Genomic DNA, 18,170 nt, shown 5'->3' on the forward strand with positions numbered 1-18,170 from the left:
TCTATTGCCTCAGGAACCTCTGCAAGTTCATCAGCTCCTCTGCATTCTTCAACTGGCCCCACTTTGCTGAAGACCAAGGCCACTGCTGGACGAGGCACTAGACCAAGTCCTCAAAAGAAGCAGGTCGCCTTTCAGGTCCGTTTTTTGAGGACAAAGATGATGATGAAGAACTTGAAGAAATCATCAGAGACAGACAGCATAGGGCCGCTAGAGCCAAAGGAAGTGAAATTCCTCTTCTACTGGCTCCAAAGTTGATCCTTGAGTACGTTGATCTCTGGCACAAGGACCCCAACACTCCTATGCCAGACTTAAAGCTGACTTATGGCCAAAGTCATATGCTGACCGCCTTGATAGGCGAAGAAAAATGGAAATTTGAGAGGCCAAGCAGCTGAAGAAAGCGCAATACAAGAATGAGCGCCTTCGAAAGAAAAACATTGTGGAAATGACTACTGATGAACTCATTGCTGCTTAGACGGAGATCAAAAACCTCAATGATGAATTTGACGTGTACCGTGCAGATTGGCTTGGAGCCAAGGTCAGATTTGTGAAGTTATCTGAAAAATTCACTACCAATGTTGCAGCTCCAACGCAACAAGAAATTCCTGAGGCTGAAGCATTTGGTCAGTCTACTGAAGAAAATTCCAGCACCGCTGATGACAATCAGGCTACTGAAGAAAATGATAGTACCAGGTCTGATGATTGTATTCCAGCCGCTGATGAAACTGCCAGGGCAACCACTAGTGTTGCGCCTGAAGAAACTATCAGGACAGTTGAAGCTTCAACCGCTATGCCTGAAGAAACTGGTCATGCTATGGCAACTGCATCAGTTGTGCCTGAAGAAACGAAACTAATTTCCTCTGCTCCTCCTGCACCTACCCCAAGTCCAATTCTTCCTTCTGCATCAGAAGCGAAGAAGACCAAGACTGCGGAGCATGCAGCTGTGAAGAAACATAAAGCATCAATTTCATCAGAATCTTCAGCTTCGAAAAAGATGAAGAAATTGACCGGCTTGTTTGAAAATCCAATTGATGTTGTTCCGGTCTCGATCATGCCATCAAAGGAACTCGTTCCTTTTGATGAAGAATACATGATCCCAAGTGGATCCGATGAAGATATTCCTTCTGCTGCTTCTTCAGAGCAGTTGGAAGAAGAAATTGAAGTGGATGCAATCCCTTCAACCCCGGTTGTCTCATCGCCCAAGCCTCAATTTACTTCTGAAGAGGACAGCATTGAAGAAATGAGTGTAGAAGATGAGGATGTGGACATTGGGTGCACAACGCCAGTGATGAATGATGACTTTTGGGAAAGTCAGCACCCCAATTCTCCTTGGTTCACTCCTCTACAATAAATTCCTCAGTCCCAGTGATTACTGAAGTTCAAATGGGATCTGAAGAACCACACACCCACTTCATCTATCCCTGAAGAGATTCCAGCCACTAGTGCTGATGAAATTGCTGCTGAAGAATTGAAGACCCAAGCTGCCCCTGAAGAAGAAACTGAAATTCCTCAGCCTGCGGATCCTGAGATTGCGATTCCTGAGGTTGTGATGCAATTTACTGACACTCCTCACCCGAAGCCAAAGGACCCTTTCTCAAAGAAGCAAAAATTCAAGGCTGATGACTTCTTCCATGAGCACATATTCTTCACGGACTACAACCCCTATGACTCTACTTGTATTAGAAGGAAGTGTTTCTGGACTGCCAGCCAAGAAAACTTCTATTCTTCGCTGCTTTTCAACAAAGACAAAGTCTTCGACCATGAGCATATTCCGCACGTGGACATGGAATCACTGCCTTGGTTCACGCCAGTCCTCAGTGTTCTTCTTGACGCTGGACTGCTCAACTATTGCACTGATATTGTTGATTGGCATGAAGAGCTAATTCTTCAGTTCTATGCAATGCCGCACATCATAGGAGATGCTGAAGATGTGAACTCTTGGGTATTGGACTGGATGACAGAGAATACTCACTTCAAAGCACCGGCCTCTGAATTGCTTCATGCCCTGCCTGTCAGTCCTCCCCTTGAAGGCGCTTGTTGCATATATGATGAACCTAAACTTACCACTCACTACATGCAAGTGTTGGTGAAGCCGCTGAAGCCAGGTCAAGCCCCAAGGACCAAGTTCCTCGTGAAGGAATTGTTGTTTGTACCTAGAACTGTCTATCGCATTCTGACGAAGACATTGAGGACAATAAAGGGCCACGATTCGAATGGCGAAGAAGTTGTTGGCAACAGGAAGAATTTGATATTCAATATCATACATGGCATCCCTATCAACTATCATGATTTCTTCATGAGGACTCTGGCAAATGTTGCACTCTCTCCATTTGAGTTGAAGACTTATGCTCATTGGATTATGAGATTCCTCAGAACAAGGTCTTCACTCAACTACAAGGCTTATTTTTAGAATCACGTCAGTTACCTGCCCCTAATAGAAGTCCTCAAGCGGACATTTTCCTCATCTGATGAAAAGGGAAAGGCTACTGCAATTATTGATGAAGGCATTCTTCCATTGGATGTTCTATTTCGCAAAGCTGCATCCTACTCCACCAATGATGACTCTGCCACTCATGACTCTGCCACAAATGCTTCAAAGCAACATCCTCAAGGCACAACTCCAAGGGTGATGACTGATCGTGAGCTTCTCCTCAGCCTTCACCAGAAGTTCGATCGCAACCACAAATGGGCTAAGCGTCAGTTTGGTTCTATTCTTCACAACATGACTGCTACACACAATGCAGTGAAGAAAAACCATTACTACCTCAATGAGGTCTTCGGTCGCACCTGGGCTGTTCTATCACATATGTATGGTGAAGATGATTTGAAGCAAATGGGTCTCAAGCAGGACATCGACTCGTCTCAGCCAGCGACGAAGAAATTGAAGAAGACCAAAGTTCCTTCCTTGGTAGCCAGCTCATATTATTCATCATGCGCGACTGATGAACATGAAGACCTGGACGACACTACGGCAGGCCCTACCTCAACAACCGACCCCAACCATGCTGGCGCTCCTTCATCGACTCAGTGATGATATTCTTCAGGGGCCTTAGTCCTCACTATTCATCCCTTTTGGTCATTCGATGACAAAGGGGGAGAAATTTGAGTTAGTATTCAAGCTGGTCTACTTATATGGGTGTTTTTTTCTAAGTTACAACTCTCGTTCTTTTGAAGACTTTGCTGGATCGAGTTGTAAACTTAAAACCCGATGGTGGTCTGATACTTTTGCTGTGTTCTTCTGCATGCTTATTCCTCATATATGTTAATGCACGCATGATGAATTACGTCAGTCACCATATTCATATGCATTTCAAATTCTTCATATTATATGTCAAATGCGTGTATGAATTACAAGATATAGCGGCAGATCTCCATGATTCTACTCTTCAAGTGTGCATTGCTTCAAAAGCAAATTCCTCACTATGCACATCTTCTGGCAGAGTTCTTCTATATCTTGCAATCAAATTCCTCAATATCACTATTTACACTTCATATGTTTATCATCGTTGAAAACTTAACCTATATTGTCATCTATCACCAAAAAGGGGGAGATTGTAAGTACATCTAGTGCCCCTTAGTGATTTTGGTGTATTGGAGACTTACAGGTTAAGGGACTGGTGCGTTTGTGAGTGTACACAGGTCTATAAGTCTATGAGGAGTTTGATATTTTTAGAGAAAGTCGACCCCTAAAAATGAAGTTCTTCGATTGAATACTTTGGATTTCTGAAGACTTTCTGAAGACTTTGAAAGTGAAGAAATTGGTGTTACCATGAAGACTTGGTATTCATTCGAGGAACATGAAGAGTGAAGACTTTTGTTTTCGTAGTTTCATTTTTATCTTTCTTGGGTCATAGGAAACACCGTATTGTTAAAGGGGGTTGAGGAAATACTAAGGAAAAGTTTCCAAGCGATGCTCAACTCAAAATCCTACACCTACAAATTCCTTCGAGTGAAGCCATTGGAAATCTCATGTAGTTCCGTCAAATTTCTTCAGTGACAGAGACGAATGTCTTCTGGTCTCTGAGGATTTTTTTCTAACTATGGAGTTAGGAATTCGCTAGTGCGGATTTCCTACAAGTGAGGAACATGATGGCCCTAAGGAATTTAATAGTCAAAATTTCCGACCATTGCTGTCCTACGCGCCAACTGTCCCAAAATATCTTCCCACATAATGGTCGTATCATTGAAGGGCATTTATGTCTTATCATGTCGGGCCGCTCCCTAGGCTATAAATAGCCGCCCCCTACAACCACTAGCTGGTTCGCTGCTCCAAGAGAAACTGACACTTGTCATTTGAGAGCATCCCATCCTCCAAGGACTTTGAGCGAAAATCATCAAGTGAGGAAAACCCAAACCCAAACACCTACAAACCCAAAATGATTGAGCATCACTAAAGAGATTGATCCTGTGTGGATCCGATGCTTGTTACCTTTGAAGATTGTGCATCTTCCAGATGGTTAGGTGTCATGGTCTAGAGCATCCAAGAGGAAATTGTGGATCGCCGAGTGACCGAGTCTCTGAAGGTTTGGAAGTCACCTGAAGACTTACCACGAGTGATTGGGAGAGGTCTGTGTGACCTTAGCTCAAGGGGAATACGGTGAGGACTAAGTCTCCTAAACTGCGTGTTAAGGACTGGGTGTCTGGGACATGTGTGTCCTCGGGTTTGAATACCTAGCCGCCCTAACCACACGTACAACTGTCACAGAAGTTGGAACTGGTCTACCAAATCATTGTCTTCACCAAGCCTACTGGTTCTATTTCCTCAACCCTTCCATTTCCTCATAACCGTGTTGTGTGCTTGTTCATATTTGTGTGAAGACTTTGAATGAAGACTTTCCCAATTTCCTCAGTTCAATTTCTTTAGTCTATTTGTATTCATCCTGTTGATGCTGTGTTTACATTTTCTTTACTATGTGCTTGTTTTCATTTCATCATGAAGACCATGCTTATATTCTGTTATGTTTACATCTGAGTACTTATTCCACTGCAAGTAGTTCTTCTCTTGGGAATTTCCTCGCTCTAAAATTCCTCAGTGAAGAATTCATAAAAATTGCCTATTCACCCCCTTCTAGTCGACTTAACGCACTTTCATTTATATTGTTGAATTCATTCATGATGCTACTGAAAATTATTATGAGGGAGGAATATATGCTCGTAGGAATTGCAATAATATCAAGTTTCCTCTCTATGTGCTTAAAATTTTGAAGTTATGCTTGTTTTGTTTTCCTACGCTAGTTGATTCTTGTTCCCATAAATTGTTTGCTCACAAATCCCTATTCATAGGAACTGAGTTAGACTTAAATGTGCTAGTCATATTCTTCATGATGCTCTATTTATGTTTCAATTCTTATCTTTTATGTGAGCATCATTGAAATCGTCTTGCCTAGCTAAAAAGGCATTAAAGAAAAGCGCTTGTTGGGAGACAACCCAATATTTACCCCTACAGTTTTTGTGTGTTCACATGATTAATCTACTGTCGTAATAAATTTTTATACCTTTTGTTTGAATAAAGTGCCAAGTAAGACCTTTGGGAGGGCTTACGGTGATAGTTCATTTGATCTTGCTGAAAAACAGAAACGTTCGCGCTCAGGTAAACAATTCTAATTTTTAACAGGAGCGTGTTAAAATATTGATTTTTTTCAAAAGATTAATAAACAAATTTCATAGGACTTCCTAATTTCTCAGGATTTTTGGAGTTACAGAAGTATTCGAGAGTTATAGATTACTATAGACTGTTCTATTTTTGACAGATTCTGTTTTCGATGCATAGTTTGCTTGTTTTCTTGTTTCTATGGCTTATATTGCTTAATATAAATTGTAGAAATGGTATGGTATAGTAGGAATCATGTGAGAAAAATTATTAATCTTCTCTTGACTGTACCTAAGTGGTGATTTGCTTTCTTATACTAATGGAGCTTACAAGTTTTCTGTTAAGTTTTGTGTTGTGAAGTTTCCAAGTTTTGGGTAAAGATTCGATGGACTACGGAATAAGGAGTGGCAAGAGCCTAAGATTGGGGATTACCAAGGCACCAGAAGGTAATATTCAAGGACAACCAAGAGCCTAAGCATGGGGATGCCTGAGGGAGTCCTAGACTAAGGGGTCCTCGGACGTCCGGCCTGATATCCATCGGCCGGACTGATGGGCTGTGAAGATCGAAGATCATACGCGTGTCCGGATTGGACTCTGCTTGGCGTGGAAGGAAAGCTTGGGGACCGAAGATTCCTTTTTATGTAACCGACTCCATGTAAACCCTAGATCCCTTGAGTCTATATAAACCGAACGAGATAGTCCAGAAAGGACACCACATATACTCATTACCATATTAACAGGCTAGACTTCTAGGGTTTAGCCATTACGATCTCGTGGTAGATCAACTCTTGTAATACTCATATTCATCAAAATCAATCAAGCAGGTAGTAGGGTATTACCTCCATAGAGAGGGCCCGAACCTGGGTGAACATCATGTCCCCTGTCTCCTATTACCATGGAACCTAGACGCACAGTTCGGGACCCCCTACCCGAGATTCGCCGGTTTTGACACCGACATTGGTGCTTTCATTGAGAGTTCCACTGTGCCATCGGCAGAAGGCTCGATGGCCCCTTCGATCGTCAATAATGACGCTGTCCAAGGAGGAACCTTCCTCCCCGGACAGATCTTCGTATTCGGCGGCTTCATACTGCGGGCCAACTCGCTTGGCCATCTGGAGCAGATCGACAGCTACGCCCCTGGCCATCAGGTTAGATTCGGGAGCTTAAATTACATCGCGGACATCCGTGGATATTTGATGTTCAACGGATTTGAGACCAAGGCAGCCGCTCCCCATTGCCGCGATGAACATGGCTTAGACCTATCATCGGGAAACACCCATGAGATAGCTCCTGCAACAGCTCCGGCTTAAAATCCGGAGTAGATCAAATCACCCGAAGATGGGAAGCTTGACTCCATCACAGAGGCTACCGATTCTGCGGCGTTGGAACCGCACGCATATTCCACTTCCTATGGTATCCACATCAAGGAAACCCCGGACTCGTCTCTGACGTCAAACTCCGAACCCTGTGAGCCAGGATGTATCGAACTCGATCGATTATCGATCTTCAAGTTCAGCGCCGCAGATGTCTTCCAACACGCGCCCATGGGTGACATACTAAACTCGCTAAAAAACCTATCCCTGGCAAACGACCCGTCACCGAACTATGTTCGGTTCGAGCTCTCAGCGGTCGATGGAGAATTTTTGTTTCCCACACGCCATCCAGCTCATAGCCACTGTGGAAGACCTAACAAACATGCCCGATCCCTGCCCCGAAGACATCGACGGTTTGGACAACGATGAGGGGCAAGGCCAGAGCTTATTACCCGCTCAACACGGGAAGACCACTTCCTGGTATGACATGTGTATGAAGGATACACCTTACGACGCTCTAGATGATGATAAGAGAATCTGGTCGAGAATAAACCACTTGGAACACATCTTGGAAACCGGCACCCTAGGCCACATTGTCCAAGAGAAAACACTGCCAACACCAGAGTGGACGACATCCCGGACAACAAAGAGCCTACTGAGGTAGAATCCGAGCAGGATGAAGAGGAAGGCGGGCAGGACAACTCTGATGAACAGACCACATATGGGGACTCCGAGGACAACAATTATCTTCCACCCTCCGAGGAAGAGGAGATCCTCGGTGATGAAGACTTTATCATGCCCAAGGAACCTCTCGAGCAAGAGCGCTTTAAATGCCAGCTTATAGCCACTGCTAGGAGCCTACGAAAGAAGCAGTTGCAGATTCAAGCAAGCCAAGATTTGCTCAATGATAGTTGGACCGAGATCTTGGCCGCCGAAGAACACGGCCTTAGCAGCCCAGTCAAAAGCCACCCAAAGAATAGGTAGCTCCCTCAATACGATGGCAGGGCGGTGGAGCCCATAATACCATCGAATAATGCGGCGGGCCGACCACAGTTCAGTCCAGTCCAAGCAGCCGCCCAAGCAGAGCGCCATACCAACCCATCCGGCCGTCAAAACAAAACAACTCGAAGGAATACTCGCGATACCAACCAATACATTGAGGGTAGAGCAGGACGTACACGATCGACGTACAGATCGCGAAGATATATCCCGACCGACGATGATGGTCGCCTATTCGGACGCTATAAAGCCAACCATGCCTGGGCCATACATCGTAAACGGAACCCGCCGGAGGTGCTTCACGGTGTGGCCCAACATAGAGGAGCCGCACACCCTCTCTGCTTCACTAACCAAGTAATGGAGCACGATTTCCCAGATGGGTTTAAACCCATCAACATCGAATCGTACGATGGAACAATAGATCCCGCGGTATGGATCGACGATTACCTCCTTCATATTCACATGGCCAGTGGAGACGACCTCCACACCATTAAATACCTACCTCGCAAGCTCAAAGGGCCAGCTCGATACTGGCTAAACAGTTTGCCAGAAAATTCCATCGGCAATTGGGAAGATTTGGAAGACGCCTTTCGAGACAATTTCCAGGGAACATATGTCCGGCCATTATACGCCGATGACTTAAGTCACATTGTCCAAGACCCCGGCAAGTCAGCCAGGGAGCTCTGGACCAGGTTCTTAGTCAAAAAGATCCAAATTGTCGACTGTCCGGACGCAGAAGCCGTTGCGGCCTTCAGACACGGCGTCCAGGACGAAGAAGGACCCAAATCCATGGCAGCCCTTACTGCTCTAATGACCCGCTTCTGCGCGAGAGAAGACAACAGGCTGGCTTGTAAAAGTAACGACACCAGCAGCACGGGCACCTCCGAAATCCGAGATGGCAACGGCAAGCCAAGATGAACCGAACACAACAGTCGCAGTAATATACGCGACACAGCGGTGAACGCCGGATTTCACAATCCGAAGCCCGGTGAACGGAAGAAGCCACTAAAGGCAAACCAGGATGGACCATCCACCCTCGACAGGATATTGGACCGACCTTGTCAGATTCATGGATCCTGATATGCCAGCTAATCATACCAACGGAAACTGTTGGGTCTTCAAGCAGGCAGGCAAGCTTAACGCTGATCACAAGGGGAGGAGGCCACCAGGCGATAAAGACGATGTATCGGCTCACCAGCAGAACACCAGTGGCCAGAAATAGTTTCCCTCCGACGTTCGACTACTCCAGGAATGCGAATAGTAGTCCGTCTTCCGCCACCCATGTACTGTACTAGCAAAATTTAAGTCATCGGTACGCACTCAAGATACCATCGGCATCGGCGGAAGAATAATACAGACAACCTTGCAAGCATTCCCGTAACGTTTTCTATCCTCTTACTTTATTTTTATGTATCATCCCTAAATAACAGGTGACCAGCCGAACATCATCTACAACGGAATCTATCAGAGTCCGGATCCGTATGCTCACCTAAGGGGCTACCTCCGTTAAGGATTCCCCTCCCCGAGGACGGGCGACGCAGATGTGCAATAGTAGGTCCAAAATAATATTTTGTGGACCATACTCTTTATTCCGAGCCTGTAATATGCCCTTTTTCCTCTAATCCCGACCCCGAGCATGTCAAATAGCCGGGTTCATGGTTCCTTTTTTATTATTATTATATATACACATAAATTTACCATTGGCACATCGCTCCGTTCTTAGTAAGTCTCATCCGAGCCAATCTTTTATACTCTTTCAACAATAGGTACGGCCTTAACGGCTGCTCTGCAGATAGAGCTCGGTATACTCTGCCAAGGGCTCGGCATGGGAACGAATGAGCTGCCAGTAAAAGTCCGAACAGCTCTATTTCATACTTCGGCGTCGCAAGTTTGGCCTTATATGCATCAGCTCCGAATCATTGTCTTGGGTCAATAGTTGGGTTGCCTGGCTCCTGTTTTTGCTACCCTACGTTCCGCCCTATCGGCTAGGTTAGTAAAGGGACAACTACTGCGATTGTGCCCCGGCCTAGACCGGATGAGCACCTCAGTAGAAAAAGCCGAAAACTGACTGTCATGATGCGGCAAGAGCTGGTCAACCACTTGATGACTTGTTGGAATCCTTAGTGATTCTCCGTGTAACATGAAGGATCTTTTTCAGATCAGATATGCAAGGCACCACACGCCGCATACACACCAGGGGCTATGTCGTAGCCCCACCATAAAACTCCTATGGTTAAGTGAAAGTGTTAACGCCTTATAGTCCGATTTCCTGGTTCACCGCATTATCAGCTCCTTCATGGACCAAGACGTTGGATAAAGAGTGATTAAATGCTTTTCCTAACACCCCCGTACTTCCTACGAGGGGGCTGAAGCCGACGACTGGAAAAATTTCAAATTATATTAAAACAACCGCATAGGAGGAATTCAAGCTTTCGAACAAAACACAAATAGATTAACTATAAAGTTGTCTTTTATAATCATCATACAACTCACTTGAACATTATGCTTTTCAAGCATTGACCCTCTATCAAGCGGGCGGCCTGCAAGACATCTTCAAAATAACGATCCAGTTCCGGACGTTCCTTGCCTTCAGGTGGACCCTTCGTTGCGACGTCGATGGCCTTCATATTTCCCCAGAATGTGTTGACTCGGGAAAGGGCCATCCATGCACCTTCAACGCATGCTGATCGCTTCGCAGCATCGTTTCGCGTCACCGCATCGAAAAGTTTCTGCACCAAACCGAAATAGCTACTCGTAACAGGTTCGGTTGGCCACAACCGGATTATAACATCCTTCATGGCAGCGCCGGATACCCTATGAAGTTCAGCCCATTCGGACATCTGTTCATTAAGCAGCAGCGGGCGCTTTGGCGCACCGAACTATGACCAAAGAAGCTTCTCCTTTCCATATCCATCTCGCGCTTGGTAATACCGCGCTGCATCGGAAGAAATGTTCGGCAAGTCCAAATACTCGTCCAGAGAACTCCACACTTGGTTCAGCTGAGCATAGTCCGGGACGCCGAACTTAGTCTGCAGCAGAAAAGGCTTTCCAGCCACTATCTCTTTCGCCAGCCGAACCTCCTCACGGAGTGCTCTGGACTCTGATCGCGCTTCTCTTGCTTCCTGTCGGGCCTTGTCCAGTTCAGCCGTCAAGGCTTCATTCTCCTTCTCAAGAATTTTGTAGCGGCCAGTGGCATTCTCCAAAGCAAGTGTCATTGTGGACACCTTTTCCACAAACTAGCATCGTGTAGCTTGTTCGGCCTTCAGTTCAACCATTGCCTCTGCAGCAGCAGCATCACTCAACCGGCCCGCTCATTGGCCCGGACTAGCTCCGCCCGAAGAGCCTCAACGGCGGCAGCATAATCTGCATTTCATGCGCATTTCATATAAAGCTCTTTCCTACGTCAAGCACACTGGTGTGTAGAGAATGCCCGAAATACATACCTTGGGAGTCGTCAAGACGCCTGTTGATCAATGCAATGTCATCCTCCGCAATATCCAACTTTTGCTGGAGTTCGGCCACTTCTGTATTCCGGCAGCCACAGGAGGGGCATCAACCTGTATTTCAAATTAAACCGAGGTTAATACCTGAGCATATCTCTTTGATCCTGTGATCGGTTCCTTCGGAAGACAATCTGAGTCTAAGGAGGTACTGCATATACAACAGGTGCATTCTGTCAATAAAATTTAATTGACAAAACTACATCACAAACCTCAAAACCTCGTAGAAGGCTCGTAAAAGCCACGTTCAATCCACTCTTCGCGGATAGAATCCTTTTAACCACCGTAGCCATCAAAGTACGATGCTCTTTGAAAGGGATGTAGGTCGAAGAAAGTCCGTCAGCGGCTCCAGCAACCTTGGGTCTTCGGAAACCGCCGCCGAAGTGCGACCTTCCCGTGAAGAATCGTCTCCGGCTGTAAACCGGACGATTCGGGGACTCTAGTCTTGATCCCGGAACCCCGAATGAGAGAGGTGCCACCTTCAGGGAACACCTTCTCCATTTATGGTACCACTTGGTGTTCGGGAGGAGCCCTTCAGGATGATACCTCGGTATCATCCCCCCTATCAGGCGATGGGGCCGGAGAAGGCGTATCACTCTTCATCATCTCCGGAAGAAGATCTCCCGAGGAGGAGAACGATCAAGAAGTACCAGGCGTTAACCTGCATGGATCAACATATATCGGATGATTACTTCACTAATAGGAAAAGAATGAGGTGCCCCAGCCACGCTTACGTTTTGCCGCGAGGTTTGTCCTCATCATCGTTCGCCTGGCCCAAGCCACTCGATGACGGCATTTTTACCTTCTTGGAAGGCTTCCCCTCTTGACCTTCGGAGGCGGCCCTCTTCTTGCCCCGGAAGTCTCCCTCTGCACTTTTGCCCTTGGGTAAAAGGATTTCGGTTTCCCCGAACGCGGCCACCTGGTACGGTGTTAGAACCAGCATCCTCGTCAAGAGGTCAGTCGCAGGGCCTTGAGCCACAAACCGAAGTGTGGAGTAGTTCGGAGTAAGGCCTCACACGTGACGATAAATGTCGAGATGAGGAGAATAGAGTCCGGGGTCAGATCGTGAAAATCTAGCCCATAGTAGAACATGAGCCCCGGGACGAAGGGGCTAAGCACGAACCCTAGCCTGTGAATAAAGTGAGACACAAATACAACCCTCTCGCCAGATCTGGGGGTCAGTATGACTTGCCCTCACGCCGGAAGCCGATGAAAGATTTCTGAGGTCAGGTACCTCGCTACGTGAAGCTCCGCAATGTCCTCCTCTGTGACAGAAGAAGCCACCCACCGGCCCTGACAGTTGGGTCCGGACATGACTAAGGCTGGTGGTGATTGGAACCCGAGGGTTGGAACTTGGGTGGCCGGGGTTGAGGAAGGAGCAAGCTCAAGTCAAGAAAAAAGAAGACATGCTCTCCATATAAAGGCCCTGAATACTAGGCGTCTTCCCCGGGGTATCTAAACTAACCTATTACCAAGGAGTTGTACCCAGGGGACGGTTGGGTTACCCACGCCTGCATTAATGAAAATCCCGTAAATAAAGGGTCACAATCTCTGCCCTGACAAGATGTGCCAGTAAAACCGCACCCCGAGACGTGGGGCGGCTCGCTAGCTGACGGTTGGAAATAGCAACCAGGCATGCATGATATGATGTCATGAACAGTAATCAACAAGTTGGGTTGTGAGTTATTATATTCTCTGCCAGTATATACACAGGTCCGGATATACTTCCTTTGTCTGAAGACTATTCTGGTGTTCGGAAGGAGGGAACCCGCCTTGCAATGCCGAAGACAAATCTCCGCGCCAGACTCCTCTTCATTGAAGCCAGGTTTAGGGGCTACTGAGGGAGTCCTGGACAAAGGGGTCCTCGGACGTCTGGCCTGATTTCCATGGGCCGGACTGATGGGTTGTGTAGATTGAAGACCATATGCATGTTCGGATTGGACTCTGCTTGGCGTGGAAGGCAAGCTTGGCGACAGAAGATTCCTTTTTATGTAACTGACTCCATGTAAACCCTAGATCCCCTCGATGTCTATATAAACCGAAGGGGATAGTCCAGAAAGGACACCACATATACTCATTACCATATTCATAGGCTCGACTTCTAGGGTTTAACCATTACGATCTCATGGTAGATCAACTCTTCTAATACTCATATTCATCAAGATCAATCAAGCAGGAAGTAGGGTATTACCTCCATAGAGAGGGCCCGAACCTGGGTAAACATCATGTCCCCTGTCTCCTGTTACCATCAATCCTAGACGCACAGTTCGGGACCCCCTAGCCGAGATCCGCCGGTTTTGACACCGACAATGCCCCAGAAGGCATCACCTCTTTCGTCTTTGTTCATCGGTAACCTTAGTTGGAGCTATATTTTTATTCAACACATGATATGTGTTTTGCTTGGAGCGTCCTTTTGTTTTATTAATATTTTCTTGTTGTTATTTAGAGTAATATTTTGCATCTTGTACTTCAATAAAAAGGTCAAGTATAGCCTTTACCATGCTTATTTTGCAAGTCCACATGTTGCTGTTTTAGAAACAGAAAGTTTGTTATTATGTTTTGAATATTTGTGAATAGTCAGAACATGATACAATCTTTAAATTTTTGAACAATGAGTAACAACAAATTATCTACAGTGTGGTGATTTTTTTAGAATTTTTGGAGTTAAAGAAGTATGATTCTTGTTGCATTCTTTACAGACTATCCTATTTAGATAGATTGCTGTTATGATTGCATTGTTTGCATGTGTTTGCTTGTTTAATGATTATATTTCATGATAGGTGTATTAAATATGCAGAGTCATTTAGTATGCAATGTAAAATTATCATTTTAGTGATTTTCCACAGTAGAGAATGATAAGGATTAGCATGGATTTATACTACCTTATCTCACGAGTTCTTGTTGAGTTTGGTGTGGATGAAGTTTTTAAGATTTAGGGAAACCACAATATGAATGGAATTAAGAAGACACAAAATCTCAATATTGGGGATGCCCAAGGCATCCCTAGTCAATATTTCAAGAAGTCTCAAGCATCTAAGCTTGGGGATGCCCCGGTTGGCATCCCACCTTTCTTCTTCAACAACTATCACTCAGTTTTGGTTGAGCCTAAGTTTTTGCTTCTTCACATGATATGTGCTATAGTTGCAATGTCATTTTATTTTGTTTTGCTTTCTGTTTTAATAAAGTACTTAAGATCTAAAATTTTATTTATGAGAAGGAGTCGTCACATAGTTACATAATTATTCAACTACTCATTGTGCTTCGCTTACATCTTTTGGAGTAGTTTGTCGTTTGCTCTGGTGCTTCACTTATATCTTTTTAGAGCACGAGAGAGGTTTTATTTTGAAGAAATAGATGAAACATCATGCTTCACTTATATTATTTTGAGAGTCTTAAAAAGCATGGTAATTTTCTTTGGTTATAAATTTAGTCCTAATATGATGGGCATCCAAGAGGGATATAATAAAAACTTTCATATAAAGTGCATTGAATACTATGTGAAGTTTGATTCCTTATGATTGTTTTGAGATATGAGGATGGTAATATTTGAGTCATGCTAGTGAGTAGTTGTGAATTTGAGAGATACTTGTGTTAAAGTTTGTGATTCCCGTAGCATGCATGTATGGTGAACCGTTATGTGATGATGTTAGAGCATGATTTATTTTTTGATTATGTTCCTTATGAGTGGCGGTCGGGGACAAGCTATGGTCTTTCCCTACCAATCTATCCCCCTAGGAGCATGTGCGTAGTACTTCGTTTTGATGACTAATAGATTTTTGCAATAAGTATGTGAGTTCTTTATGACTAATGTTGATTCCATGTATTATACGCACTCTCACGCTTCCACCATTGCTAGCCTCTCTAGTACCACGCAACTTTTGCCGATACCATAAACTCAACATTTACCTTTCTCAAAATAGCCACCATACCTACCTATTATGGCATTTCCATAGCCATGCCAAGATATATTGCCATGCAACTTTCCACCGTTCCGTTTATTATGACACGCTTCACATTGTCATATTGCTTTGCATGATCGTGTAGTTGACATCGTATTCATGGCAAAGCCACCATTCATAATTCTTTCATACATGTCACTCTTGATTCATTGCACATTCTGGTACACCGCCGGAGGCATTCACATGGAGTCATATTTTGTTCTAAGCATCGAGTTGTAATTCTTTAGTTGTAAGTAAATAAAAGTGTGATGATCTTCATTATTAGAGCATTGTCCCAGTGAGGAAAGGATCATGGAGACTATGATTCCCCCACAAGTCGGGATGAGACTCCAGATGAAAAAAAAGAAAAAAAGAGGCCATAAAAAAGTAGAAAAGGCCCAAATAAAAAACACAAAAATACAAAAATGAGAGAAAAAGAGAGAAGCGACAATGTTACTATCCTTTTTCCACACTTGTGCTTCAAAGTAGCACGTTGATCTTCATGAGAGAGAGTCTCCTCTTTTGTCACTTTCATATACTAGTGGGAAGTTTCATTATAGAACTTGGCTTGTATATTCCAATGATTGGCTTCCTCAAAATGCCCTAGGTCTTCGTGAGCAAGCAGGTTGGATGCACACCCACTTAGTTTCTTTTGTTGAGCTTCCATACACTTATAGCTCTAGTGCATCCGTTGCATGGCAATCCCTACTCACTCACATGGATATCTATTGATGGGCATCTCCATAGCCCATTGATACGCCTAGTTGATGTGAGACTATCTTCTCCTTTTTGTCTTCTCCACAACCTCCATTCTATTCCCTCTATAGTGATATGTCCTCATGTATTGCGTGAAGATTGAAAATGTTTGAGAACATCAAAAGTATGAAACAATTGCTTGGCTTGTCATTGGGGTTGTGCATGACTTAAATATTTTGTGTGATGAAGATAGAGCATAGCCAGACTATATGATTTTGTAGGGATAGCTGTCCTTGGCCATGTTATTTTAAGAAGACATGATTGCTTTCTTAGTATGCTTGAAGTATTATTGTTTTTATGTCAATATTAAACTTTTGTTTTGAATCTTATGGATCTGAATATTCTAGCCACAATAGAGAAGATTACATTTATAAATATGTTAGGTAGCATTCCACATCAAAAATTCTGTTTTTATCATTTACCAACTCGAGGACGACCAGGAATTAAGCTTGGGGATGCTGATACGTCTCCAATGTTTTTGTGCAGAAATAAAAATTCTCAGAATGCGCTAAAAATCAACGGAGATTTTTTCTGGAAAATATAAAAAATACTAGAACGAAGAGTTACTGGAGGGGAGTCCCGGGGGCCCCATGAGGGTGGAGGGCACGCCCCTGTGCCTCGTGGACTTCCCGTGGGGCCCCCTGACTTGTTCTCGATGCCAACCTCTCCTATAAATCCCCAAACATCCAGAAAATAACCTAGATCGGGAGTTCCGCCGCCGCAAGCCTCTGTACCCACCAAAAACCAACATGATCTCCATGACGAGGAGGGATTTCCATCACCGGGGGCCATCTTCATCATCCCGGCGCTCTCCATGACGAGGAGGGAGTAGTTCACCCTCGGGGCTGAGGGTATGTACCAGAAGCTATGTGTTTGATTTCTCTCTCTCTCTCCATCGTGTTCTTGATATGGCACGATCTTGATGTACCGCGCGCTTTGCTATTATAGTTGGATCTTATGATGTTTCTCCCCCTCTATCTCCTTGTGATGAATTGAGTTTTCCCTTTGAAGTTATCTATCAGATTGAGTCTTTACGGATTTGAGAACTGTAACATACCAATTTTCAATTTGGATGTTATACATAGGTCATCATATGCATATCATATTTTCTTTTGCATTTGGTTGTGATCATAGAAATCTTAAGCAACTCATGGACCCAAGGAGAGAGTTGGAGGTTTCAGAAATTTTTCATATTTGTATTTATTTCAAATTTGAAGAAAGGATCAATTTCTTTTTAATATTTTCCATCCAATTAATTCCAATAACAAAAATAAATGAGAGAAGACAATATGGCTTCTTCAACAAAAGAGAAATATTGGAGAAGAAATTTTAAAATCAAATTATTATTTTATTTGTATTTTATTTGCTATTTTATTTGAATTAGAAAAAATAAGCATTTTTGAAAATTGCATTTTAGGCCACAACAAATGTTCATCTTGTCCTAATATTAGGTTTGGATGGTGAAAATTGTTTCTGGTATTTTTAGAATTTTTTTATATTTTATTAGGATTATTCTTTCGGGTGAATTTGTTTAAAAAAACTCTCTTGGGCCGGTCCAGCCGAGCTGGGCCTTGGCCCTGCCGCGCCGCCGCCTCTCCTTCCCCGTGCCACCGCCGGACTCCTTCTGGAGTCCGAGCCGGACTTCGCCGCCGCCGTCCCCTCGCGCAAGTCGCCGCCTCCCCTCCCCTCTTTAAAAGCCGAGCCCCCCCTCTTCTCTTCACCACCGCCCGCCACCGCCTCCCACAGCAGCAGCCGCAGCCGGAGCCGCTAGCCATCACCGCAGCTCGCCCGCGCCGCCGTTCACCACCGTCGCCGCAGCCGCGCTGGCCGCCTCCCCATGCCTCTAGCCACCGCAGCCACCTCGTCGGAGCCGCGCTGGATCTCACCTTTCACCTGGCCGCCGGTTTTCTATGGTTGCCCGGTAAAAACCATTCGGTTTTCTTTGTGTTATTTTATTCGGTTTATTCTGTTTAGATCGGTTTTTAATTTAGTTTGTTAATTAACGAACGTTCATCGGTTGGTTTCTATTAACAAACGAATTTGTTCTTTTAGTTCGGTTAGCGGACGTTCGGCCGAT

This window comes from Triticum urartu, chromosome 4 (genome assembly GCF_003073215.2).
Source record: "Triticum urartu cultivar G1812 chromosome 4, Tu2.1, whole genome shotgun sequence".
In the NCBI taxonomy this organism is placed as follows: domain Eukaryota; kingdom Viridiplantae; phylum Streptophyta; class Magnoliopsida; order Poales; family Poaceae; genus Triticum; species Triticum urartu.